This window comes from Medicago sativa, chromosome 4 (assembly GCF_051527215.1).
Source record: "Medicago sativa cultivar Bolivia chromosome 4, Bolivia_mono, whole genome shotgun sequence".
Lineage (NCBI taxonomy): Eukaryota > Viridiplantae > Streptophyta > Magnoliopsida > Fabales > Fabaceae > Medicago > Medicago sativa.
In genome coordinates, this window is record NC_140752.1 from 37,377,508 (window position 1) to 37,391,414 (window position 13,907).

Consider the following 13,907-nt stretch of genomic DNA (forward strand, 5'->3'; position numbering starts at 1 on the left):
AGGCATCTCGTCAGATTAAACACACGAGTTTTGCTACTAACAGCGATGCCAGCATAGTCCATTTCAGTTCTGATGAAGAAATTCAAACTATGGAAAAAAAGAGTGGACTGAGGGAAGCCTTTACTCGTCCAAAGAAAAAGGAGTTAATGGTTAGTGATCCTGAGCCTAAAAGTGGCGGATCTTGACTAATTTGTTAGGGGGACCCAAATATTTATAACCTATATATATCTATTGTTTTAATGTTGAGATACAAATTGTAATCTGGTGTTGATGGATGTTGCGCTTCATTTTTGCCTGACGGTCACGGGTTCGAATATTGGCTGACACTTTTTGAGAACAAAAACAAAAAAATTACTATAAATAAAGAAAGAAAATAAAGAAATATTGAAAACAGAGACACAGGACTCGAACTCACGCCCTCATGTTAGATCATGTTAGAACCTCTTGTTTATAGAATGCATTAGAATGCTGGGGGGAGCCATGGCTACCATGGGCTCCCATGTAGATCCGCCACTCTAAATGACTTTACTTTATGTTTCCATTTTTTACGATTTATTTTTTGGTTTATATTCATGTTGAAGTGTCCAAAAATTGAGTTGTTTAACATGTACATGTAACACACAATGTAGGGTGATGGAACTGAAAAATGCCCTATGACGGATGTCAAAATTCCTAGTAGGAAACTATCATTTGCTAAAGGTAAGCCAAACCAGAAAACCAATGTGCATCAGGCAACAAGACCTCCCAAGCTAAAAAGACCTATTGGGGCTACTGGGACTGCACCTCAAGGAAACAAGATAGAGAAAAAGGGAAAGTCAAGTGAGGCTGTTGAGTATGAGAAGACAGTTGATCATCATGCTGGGACTGCATCTAAAGGAAAGAAGATAGTGAAAAAGGGAAAGTCAAGTGAGATTATTGAGGAAGAGAACAATGTTGATGATCATGCTTCACACAAGGTATAATAGTGCATTCATTGTTGTACATGTATATATGCTGCTTATGCTAACGTTTTGCGCTATATTATCTTATTTACATTGCAGCATGTAAACATTGGATGTGTAGCCGGGGAAGACAAGAATATAGCATCTCAAGAGGCTATTGTTAGTGAATTTGTGTTTGACAAGGATTTGAAGCCTTGGTTAGTATTAATATACCTATTTTTTATTGAATGTGTTTATTAGAATATATCCTTACATGTCATTAATGTACGCAGGATAAAGTATATGTATGTGGACATTATGTCGGGACACGTTATGACTTTCAAACTCTAACCCCCGCGCGAATTGTTGGCCCAAAGGTAGTTTTAATTATCATGAAAGCAACTGCTTGTTTATCTTCGTATATATGGACAACAAAGCACAATTGTATAACTTGTAATGTTTTGGTTGCTTAGACTATCGAGATGATGGCAGCTACAATGACCTGGGATCAACAGCAACGAATGGATCCATTAGTATGGTGTCTCCCTCCTGCCTTTATGGTGAGGGTTTGTTACGAACTAAATTCAACGCTATTAACATACAACTCACATAATAAATTCTTCACTGACATCATTCAATTCTTTTAGTATGACGTTCTGGAAGGAAGTACAAATGAACAAATCATCTTGTTACATAAATCATGGCTGCTCCCTTACCCAAAGCTTTCGTTGGTAATAATAAATCCATTATCGAAAGTTGGTATTCAATACACTTGTGATATTTCCTTTAAAAACTAACTTATGTATTACAAACTGATGCAATGTTAGATTTACATACCTGTCGAAGACCAGACCAATATGCATTGGTATTTGATAGTTGTGTCTATCAAGGACAAGACAGTGTACAAGTTTGATTCAAACCCTATGTCAGACGATGCTGGGCTAAGGACAAGGCACATTAAGGCATTGGTAATGTTCATTATTTATAATTGTAATTTATAATCTACTGCTCCATTGTGATAACTGAAATTATGCTGATAAAAAAGAATCAATGCTAACTACTCAGTTTTATGGAATAATGCATTGTATACATCAAAACAGTGCAAGAGATTGGATCAGTTGATACCCGCTGTGTATGGTCAGCCATCCTACCCAACATTGGATGACCATATCACTGGTTGGCCAGTTGTTGCTAGCATGGGTATTCCGGTAAACACCGATAGGTATGCTTGTTTATATGCGATCCGTAATCTTAATAACAACAATCGTTCAGACAATAACAAACTTATTGTTTATTTGTCCCATAATGCAACTTATGTGTTATATACTTTTTGCACAATGCCAAATTGTCTTCAAGCGTCTTTTTCTTGTTGTACAGCAATAACTCTGGGCTATGGGTTATGGAATGGATGACAATGGAACATGGATTCATCCCAAATTTGCCCCACGTGGTAGGTTAAAACATATAGGTAACTATTAATACCATTGGTGTGGGGTTGTTCATGGTTAACTTTTCCTACATGTATGTGCAGCTTGTGGAAGATGTTGTTCGTCTGAAGATGGCTCTTCGCCTACTCATGGGACCTCATAATCAGTGGCTGCCAGCACTTCTATCAGGTGCAGTGAAGCACGCGAGAAATAAAGTTGAAGCTGAAAACGCTTAAGGAAGGTGGACAGCGTGTAGGGATGACCAATATTCTGGTACCTTTTTGGTGAAAAAAAAATCAACTTTTGTTTTGTAACGACTGCTAATGGTTTTCTTTTGGGGCATTCAAATGTCTTAATTGGTGGATAACAATCAACATCATTAACCTATTTATGTGTAATAGCAATAGGTCGTAAAATGGGCAATGACTCTGTTATATTCTTGTTTTGTTTTCTTTTGTATTTTGATGGAATCAGGGGAGATCTCCTTGGGCACTAGCAGGGGCCATGGTATCCCCTAAGATTGCTATATATATATATATATATATATATATATATATATATATCATGTTAGGGTTATAGAAACAACAATGTTTCCTTTGTTGCAGTGGAAGTGGGTGCCAATTTGCAGATGGAATGGCATGGTTCGATTCCCTGCCACTCCTAATATTAATATGTTTTTTTTTTTTGTATGAAATGGCATGGGTGCCAATTTGCAGATGGAATGGCATGGTTCGATTCCCTGCCACTCCTAATATTAATATGTTTTTTTTTTTTGTATGAAATGGCATGGGTGCCAGTTTGCAGATGGAATGTCATGGGTTCGATTCCTGCCACACCTAATATTAATATGTATATATATATATATATATATATATATATATATATATATATATATATCATGTTAGGGTTATAGAAACAACAATGTTTCCTTTTTCCTTAGTTGCAGTGGAAGTGGGTGCCAATTTGCAGATGGAATGGCATGGGTTCGATTCCTGCCACTCCTAATAATAATATGTTTTTTGTATGAAATGGCATGGGTTCGATTCCTGCCACAATCATCACACTAACATAAACATCATACAAACCACAATCATGACTATACACTAAATTCTTGCTCTACGTCCTTAACTCCTAAATTAGTTGCAGTGGAAGTGGGTGCCAATTTGTAGATGGAATGGCATGGGTTCGATTCCTGCCACTCCTAATATTAATATGTTTTTGTTATGGAATGGCATGGGTTCGATTCCTGCCACAATCGTCACACAAACATAAACATCATACAAACCACAATCATCACTATACACTAGACTAGTTGCAGTGGAAGTGGGTGTGCCAATTTGCAGATGGAATGGCATGGGTTCGATGCCTGCCACTCCTAATATTAATGTGAGTATGACCAACAAAAACAAAAGTGGAATGATTGTGGAATGGCATGGGTTCGATTCCTTTTGTATGGAATGGCATGGGTTCGATTCCTGCCACAATCATCACACTAACATAAACATCATACAAACCACAATCATGACTATACACTAAAATCTTGCTCTACGTCCTTAACTCCTAAATTAATATGTTTTTTGTATGGAATGGCATGGGTTCGATTCCTGCCACAATCGTCACACTAACATAAACATCATACAAACCACAATCATGACTATACACTAAAATCTTGCTCTAAGTCCAACCAAAATCACCATACAATCATAACCAACATCCGAAATCACCATACAATCATAACCAACATAATGCTAACACAAATATTCAACATTTACATAACCAACAAAAAACATCATAGTAGTTAACTTACTGCCCTAGTCTTCGTCATTACCTTTACACCATAACGACCTGCCTCACGTGCAGGACAGTTGGGTTAGTCTTGTTTAAAGTGAGCAACACCCTTGTGCCTTCCACAAATCTGTTCTCTCTAACGAATTCACCCCAACCGCCCCTGAAAAATACCGATGTAGCTTTATGCGGTTTTTCATTCCACTTAATATTGATTGGATACTCACGGTGGAACTCATCTCGGATCGTGATGAAGGTTGGTCTTGTATTCCCAAATGCTCGCCGAGCAAATTTTGCTGGTACAAGCTGCAGTTGACAGATAACAATAATTAATTCATGTCAACAGTCACACACTTGCCAAACCACAATAAATAACTGTATAAAGCGTGGATATGTTTTTTTTTTTATTTTTTCAAAGTAACTCACCATGTTGCTGCATTTCACCATGTACGCAGAAAGCGTTAAAACATGTGTCTCCAACTGGGGATTGCCATGTGCATCCTCAACATCTACCACATCCATTTCGACATCCATAGCAGCCTCCTCATTATCACCAATATCGAAAGCAGGTTCCTCATCATCATCCCAGAAATTAGCCACGTTCTGAATCTGGCCTACCGCAGCGGCAGTTTGTGGATTTTGTTCTTCCACCACTGGTACTGGGTCAGGAACAACTACCATATCACCATCATCAGGAATGGGAGGAGAGTTGTGCGCATCATTAATTGGATTTGACGGGCCTCCTACTTCGAAACCCGGTGGAACTGCTGGAAATAAATCAGCAGCAGCAACGGCACCATTATCACCACCAACAGCAACACCAGAACCCACAATAGCAGCAGCATTAATTTGAAATTGGCCATCATCAGATGACGAAGACGAAGACGAAGACGAAGACGAAGATGAGTCGGAATCAAAGTATCTAAATGTACGCAGGAACTCATTGACATGCAACCTTGAGCTATGGTCATAGTTCCTCAATTGACGATTAGTTACCTCATCCATGTCAAGAGTGAATGGAAGCATATGAAACATCCCGTTATCGTCATAGGTCAATCGTAGGTTTAGACCTAATGGTTGCTCATAATGATCAAGCAGGTTCTGAAGACCTGAATAGAAGCAACCACCGCCATTGATCTCTCCGTAACATACTCCAAACCTAGACCCTCTGGTATCCTGAAACCAAACTCTATGCTCTATTTGACCTTTGAAACGTTCGTAAAAATACCATGGGACACGAGCCGTAAGCTACAGAATACAAACAACAACAACAACAACAGTATGTTTACAACCAAAAGTATTGAAAATCTATAAGCAAAGGCGAGGGTATTATTATTTAATGTTGTGTTTTTCGAAGAAATTATACAAAAAAGAAGAGCAATACAAAACTAGTAATAATCCTTCAAAAAAGAGAAAAACTGGTAATTATAACCATTTATTTGACACAACACAACAAAATACAAAGAATGGAAGTGTATGAGAAACAAAATTATGGTTTTTTTTTTTTAAATAAGGGAATCTACAACTACAACATTGAACAATATGTATTTAAGAAACAAAATAAAAAAAAGAAAAAATAAATAACATAATCAGAGTCATCAATATACTGAGCCACTGATGAATCAATGCATGCAATCTACAACTACAATATTGAACAATCTGTATTTAAGAAGAAAAAAAAACGGAAATAAAAAATAACATAATCAGAGTCATCAATATACTGTGCCACTGATTAATCAATGCATGCAATGCAACATCCACCAGATATGGAAGTGTATCGGGAAACAAAAAAAACAATCATTCTGAAGAACTTTTTAGCATCGCATTTTGAATCATTGGTTGTTGAAGATTAGAGCACCATACCTGGTTTGGGTTGACCGCGATGTTGAATACCCTCCTTTGGAAAACCATGTTTCTTCTGAGTGTTTCGTTTGCACAGGATGAAGGCAAAAGTGGATGCTGACTTTTCAGACACCTTCTTTCGTACGCAGCGTTGTGGGAGAAGAAAACTGTGTTTTATTTTTTTTTTAAGCCGAAAAGTGTGTTTTATTGGTACCTGCAAGTTTTAAATACAGTGGAAGGAGGACAAACGACGCGACTCTTGTACAAACCAATGCTCATTTATACTTGTACGGACATTTTCTTTTTTTAGTACTAACACGCATTTTCTTTAGAAAAAGTATTGAGAAAATAGTCACTTTAGTCCCTGACTTTGCACCTCGCTATCACATAGGTCCCTAGCTGACTCAGGATTAAATACAAACAACTTCCTGACTCTACACTTCCGTTATCACTTTAATCACTGCCGTTAAAAAAATCTATTAAGTGATGATGTGGCACGCTGACAAGGAGTATGAAATGTAACAGGGACTAAAGTGAAAGTAAAATAATGGTCACTTTGATCCCTTAATCGAAAATCAATGTACTCAATTTACTGTTAGATCCCTGATGTGTATACTTACTGTCAATTAGGTCCCTGAATCGAAAATCAATATTCTCAATTTACTGTTAGGTCCCTGACTGTGTGTACTTGCTATCAGCAGGCTTTAACACTTGTGTTGGTTAAGTAGTGCAGTGATATTTTTGGTATTTCAGTTGGGCGCAAGCAAAGTGTCTTCGGAGAATAGCAAAATTCCGATATTTTTGTTTGTCAAATTATACGATACACCCATAATATTGAATGTATCGGTACACCAAATCATTAAACTAATTACTAACTTAGGTGTCCTTTTGAAGAAAATAATTATTTTCTTTCATATTAACAATGGGAAATGTTAACGAGACACTCTTTAAGCACTTTAATTAGTAAGGTTTTAATGAAAAGTTATGCATTGAATGCATTGGAAATTGTAATAGTTTACTTTTTAAAAGAATAATTACTAAATATAAGATGCTTAAAGAGTGCCCCGAGGGTACTCGTTAACAAGACCCATTAGCAATTATAGTAAATATTGGTCAAATCTTATTTATCAAAAGCATCAATAATGGTATTCAAGAGCATCCACAACAGATAAACACATTTATATCGGACATGAAAATGTAACGTTAAATGGTATCTTTTTATTCGAATAAAAAATCTTTGTGTTTTTATATTCCCTCCGTTTCAAAATGAGTGTTGTTTTAGGTGTTTACACGCATATTAAGAAATGCAATGATTAAAAGAAAGAGAATGGTTATTTCAAAATGTAGTGTGCTGAGTATTAATTGGAGGGTACAATTGAAAAGAAAAAGTTATTATTGCATTGGAAACTGAAAGTGACATTCATTTGGAAACAATTTTTTTTGGCTAAAACGACACTCATTTTGAAACGGAGGGAGTAAATATAATTACTTAATTTCGAATGCTTAAAGACTGCCCTTAGGGCACACGGTGACTACACCCTCTATTGTTGTTCCACGTTATCGTATTTATACTAGTCTTACGTGTAAAAATAAGTCGTTGAAGATTTTCTGATGATAAAGCATCCACAATGGAGACGCACTTTTTTTTTTTTTACTTGAGTTAGTCCCACGAATACACATCACTCATTTATCAATTTTGTAATGGGGTAATAGTCACTTTGGTCCCTGAATGTGTAGCAAGTAGTCATAATAGTCCTTTAATGTATCAAAATTTTAAAATAGTCCCTGATTGTCCATTTTGTTAGTCAAAATAGTCCCTAACACTTAAATAATCCCTTAATACTCACAATAACTCTTGTTATATAGGGACTAAAATGACAATAAGTAAGTACGTATAAGTACTAATATAATAATAAGTAAATCTATTGAAGGACTAATATGACAATATTAACGAAATATTTTAATATCAATAAGGACTATTTTGAGTAACAAAATGCACAATCAGGGACTATTTTAAAATTTCGATACATTGAGGGACTATTGTGACTATTCGTTCCTCATTCAGGGACTAAAGTGACTATTTCCCCATTTTGTAATAATAGGAAAGGAATGACCCCACCTAAGATTCTTCCCTTTATGTAAGGTTATCAGCCAAAACGTTGTGGTCCACACAAACGTAATCCACAACGGTGTACTTGTACCGTCAAGGGTTGTGTCTTTACAACTATAATTTATCCGTTGAATGGTGATCCATCGTTTTCTTTGAACCTGACTATTCGCTCAAGATTCTCGTTTGGATTCTCACTTGAATTTTCGAACATCGATGATGTCGTCCTCTTCATCCTCAGGCTCAGAGTAAGTCAACGACTGCATTCTGTACATTCTTATTGTTTCTTATGTCGGCCATTATCTGCTTTCGCTATCTACATTTGGTATTGCATGCACGTTGTGTGTCACTTGTATGTAATTGTTTGTTTGTCCTTGTTTATCAATTTTGTCATTTACTGCTTTAAAGATTATTTTCTGGTTGCACCATCTCCGACCAAAAAGTTTTCCAAAAAAGGAAACCAACACATTCCAAAACCTTCGATAATTAAATTATTGTTTGGATCCCATGATAATTAAATTATTGTTTGGATCCCATAAAATCAGATCTGATATGGCAATCGCCGTCTTTTGGTTCATCCAATTTGAATTTACCATTTATTTACTGTAAATTTTTGTTTTTCTTTGTTATTGTTTGCCTGTCATAACTCTTGGATCTGGTTCTAAATTTGTCCATATGCAACACTACCTATAACATAACAATTTTTTAAGCAATTAGGTGAGGCACTTGTGTTTTTACATCTGGGTATATTCTTAATACATAGTCATCATTGGCTGAAAACTAATACCAATTGTCTGCATTGAATATCCATGTTGCAGCCACACTTACCCAAATCATCATATGCTTGCACATCTTCCTGAAGACCTTTTAATCTTTATAATCACGTTGGTTGCCACATCTTCACTGAAAGACCTTCTCCATTTGAGACAAACATGCAAAGCTTTGAAGAAGTACTGTCTGATTGAAAAAGTTTTGAATTGCTGTGCATTGGAGATATCACTGTTGAACAGTGCCAATGAGAATAGGGATTATTTCTACAACTTGTTTGAATCCAGTGGAAATCCAGAGTTTTGCTTTCGAATGGGTCTCTTAAATATTCGAGTTCCACATCCAAACTATGATTCTGTTAAAGACTTGCTATATATCGCTGTACAACAGGGTCACGATGGTGCAAAGTATTCGCTAGCGATACTGAACATCTTTTCTGGTAATGTTGAGAAAATAAGCATGGGAAGAACATCATTAAATGAGTTGTGGTCTCAAAAGAAACTGTACAAATGCAGACAGATGATTCGAGAGGCTATGCTTTCTGATGGATATTGGACACTAAGAGAAGAATCGTGGCCATATGCTTTGGTATACTCAAGGATATGCGTTGATCGATCTGCAGCTTGCAAAGAACCACGACTGAAGAGAGGTGTTCAGATGGCCCTTTCAGATGAGGACTACGAATTTGACACTTGCATTAATTGTCGTCTTGACGTTGAAGTTGAATGGTTCCTCGAAGAAGTGGGTTACGAACCATAATTGGTTGGATCAGTAGTTATTCATTGTTTAAGTTTGTCGTAGATTTTTAAAATTAAGTCTGTACTTTCTGTTATGTTATGGATAATTATGTCTGTGTACAATTTCATCTTTTATATGTTGTCCGACTTATTTACCTTCGAACGACTTATTTACCTTCGAATTCCTTTGTTCGAATTGTTCTTCTCATTTTCCATCTGCAAAAAACGTTACAAATGTTCCATTCGCTGAGCATTCACAAGCGGCTTATTATTTTTAAAAAATTTCGTAAATCATTAGAAAATTCAAAAGAAAAACCATAAGTTGTTGTTTACGTGTTAATGGTCACCTTTAATTGGTTATTGTTGTGTATGGTAAAACAATAATTGTTTGGTTTTGTATATAAAACATCGGTGCTTAATAAATGTCTTCCAAATACGGAAAAAAAAAACATATACTGATACATGTGAGACACAAAGCATAATTAATTTATCTAAGTTCTGTATTAAAAATATGGGTTAATTATGTTTCTAGTCCCTATAAAATAGCGACCTTGTAAGTTTAGTCCCTACTTAATTTTAATAGCATTTTTAGTCCCTATAAAAAAAAATTACAGTACTTATAATTTTAGTCCCTGCTAAAACAAAGTTTGATTAATTATCCTTAAACTCTTAAATTTTTGAACGATTTTTTTGAGACAAGATTAGAACACTATGAAAGGTTCGTTTACTAAAATTTAGAATTTTCTGACATGAAATGAATTACATATGAATTTTTTAAAACGACAAAAGTTAAAGATAAAAAGTAATAAAATCTGGATGTAGAAATCAAATTTTGCAATAATTTTTTGCGGACAAACTTTTCGTAATGTTCTAAACATGTCTGCAAAAAATTGTTCAAAAATTTAAGAGTTTAAGCATAAATTAAACAAATTTGAATTGAGTAAGGACTAATACTCAGTGCAGAAAAAAAAAATTATGGACTAAAAATGCTATTAAAATTAAGTAGGGACTAAACTTACAAGGTCGCTATTTTATAGGGACTAGAAACATAATTACCCCTTAAAATATTTACTTATTGTTTGTCCAAATGTGGAAAAAATGCAGTGTAGTGCCACCGAATAAACTAACTTGTAGTGCAATGGAAGCAAGAACATCTACAAGGAGATCTTCAATGTTTGAGGTTTAATAAAGTGGAAATAAGAGGTATTTTATATGATGGGAAAGAAAGATAAACGTATGATGGTGTCGCTTCGTTTCATCACCACTCAAACTTGTAATTTGTTCAAGAAAACACAACCTTAAAAATAGATAGCAGAAAATACACATTCTGCATACATAACACTACGATGGCCGTCATTACATACGCATACTTGCACACATATTACAAGTTGTCAAAGTTTTTCCCAAAATGGGACATAAAAGTACCACACATAAAACTAAAAGGGGCATGCAAGCCCCACAAAAACGATATCACTACAACAACCGATGCATCAAACTTCTTCAGGAGGTGCCATCCTAGCATAGATAATTTCCGGTTTAACCGGATCAACTGCCAACCGAACCTTACAGCCAGAAAACAATCCACTCCTCTTTGTATAAGCAGTCCACTTACCCCTAAGATAAGCTTCTTGATTACTTCCATTATGTTTCCAAAACAAGGAGCACTTGTACACATCACCCACTGCATCTATGAGACTCACGGAACTTGGTTTGTCATTCACAAATGCATCCCGCACAAAACTAGAGGGCAGGTACTGCATATATTTTACCTTAAATATTATTATTCAGTCAACATATTAAACATAATAACTTTCATACGCAAATGAGTTTACAAGCATAACATAACGTTACCAGATTATTTACTGTGACTTTGCGTTCGGTAAGTGGTATGATGCAAATGACCATGTTATCGCCACCAATTCCCTCCCCATCAGACTCTGTCATTTCCACATCGGACAACTGAGGATTGGGATCATCATTTGGGAGCTTATTGACATTTGATGATGCTATGATCTCAGGCGCATCGGGTGGACCTTTGAGTTCATCAGCATTTGGGAGATCTTTGGCAATTGATGCATATGGGAGATCATCACAACAACCAACTTCAACAGATGGTTGTGTAAGAGTTGGTACTTCAGGTGGAGCTTTGGATGTATCAAACAGTTCAGGAGCTGCTGAGTAGTCAATATCGCCATAGTATACCAATTCCTTGTTGACTACCTCCATCATATCCAGATCAAGAACGCCCATGTAGAACATACAGTTTCCATTATAGTTCAGAACAAGGTTTAGCCCATTAGGTTGTTGGTAGTGTTCTAGCAAACGATTCAAACCTCTATAGAAATAAGCCACAGAATCGTACATTAAAATACAAACCGCAAATGTGCTACCCCTGGTATCGACAAACAATACTTTATGCTCATTCTGAAGCTCATCTTGAAAGTGCTCGCGGAAATACCAAGGAATGGCAGCAGTATCCTGTAAAATACAAACCCTAAATAGCTCAACAATTACAGTTACTTGCATTTCTGGATCACACTAGGATCAACAATACAAACCCTAATAGTGTCGTTCAATAAGTTAATGAAATTAAACTACAAGTGAAGTGATTTTTGAAATTTAGGGTTCATAATAACCCAAAAAATTAAGTATAAACAACCGGTCGACAAAAGAGCTGACCCAGAAACAACCATTCTTTAAACATAATCAAAGATAAAACTAACACTATCTAACTAATACAACAAACATCCTTGATTAGCGACAATAAATGGGTTACAAGTTTCGTACACCAAACAAGACCAAGGGAACAATAAACGGGACAATCAAACGTACCTTGTTTGGATCAATAACTGTATAGAACTTTCGGAAAGTAAGCGCCATTCTACTATTCTCAGCGAAAGAGTGTTTAGAGAGAGACAGAAGACATGAGGGGTTTGTGTGTTATCTTACCAAAGCTTACTAAACAAGGGACTTTCTAACAGCGACAACTGTCAACGTTGCATTTATGTTTTGGGTCAACTACATGGGCTTAGGGTCGGTCTCTCTTGGATTTTATAGGCCCACACGAAAGTATATGGACTCGCACATTTTTTGTTGGCATGATTTTATGAAAGACAAACAACCAAGGACATGTTTTTTTTTTGTGAATTCTGCTATTTATCCAAACCGTTTCGCTCATTCCCAAAGTAAATGTCCAAAATACCCCTACGCATGTTAACTCACGTAGCATAAGCTAACTTGCGGTAGTGTTAAATTTGCGTGAGTTAATTCACGCTGCGTGACTTAAGTCACGCAAAAAAAAAATACACTAAAGCCCAGCGTGAGTTAACTCACGCTAGTTATAAATCTGCAAAAATCACATTGAAATCCCAACGTGAGTTAACTCACGTTGGTTTTCATGGCTAGTGGGCAACAGAAAAACACAATATTGTTGTTGTTGCTGCTAGTATCATGTACCTGAGATAGAGACAGAGAGCTTGTCAACCAAAACACTCACGTACAAAATGCAATAAACCGAATAGTAAACAGATGTGAAAATACAAATAAAATAGGACTGATAGCAACATATAGTAATATAGTAAGATATAGTAATATATGAAAGCAAATACATAAAATAATAGCTTCAATGATTATTATAAAAATGATAGCAACATATAGTATGAAAGCAAATACATAAAGTAATAGCTTCAGTGATTATTATAAGAATATGAAAGCAAATACATAAAGTAATAGCTTCAGTGATTATTATAAGAATGATAGCAACATATAGTAATATATGAAAGAAACCAACGTGAGTTAACTCACGTTGGGATTCATTGTGATTTTTGCAGGATTATAACTAACGTGAGTTAACTTACGTTGAGATTCAATGTGATTTTTTCAGCGTGAATTAAGTCACGTAGCGTCAGTTAAGTCACGCACCGTGAGTTAAGTTACACAAATTTAACACTAGCGTGAGTTAACATGCGTTGGGGTATTTTGGACATTTACTTTGGGAATGAGCGAAACGGTTTGGGTAAAGAGCAGAATTCTTTTTTGGTTACAACAACCCATTTTAAGTCTTGCCTAGTAAAAATATTTCATTTTGGAATATGGTTTTTTTTTTTTGAGAGAGATAGAGTTTTTTTTTTTTTTTGAAAGAGATTCTTCGATAGTGTTCGGAATATTGTTTCTTACAACTAAGTGCAACTGTGCAAGTGTTTGTCTACATACGTTATTCAAAACCTTAGTTCAATAACGTATTCAATATCCACGATGGTTATCAAATGCATCCTTCATAATAATAAGTAGCTTGGTTCGACTTAATTAATGTGATATCTAT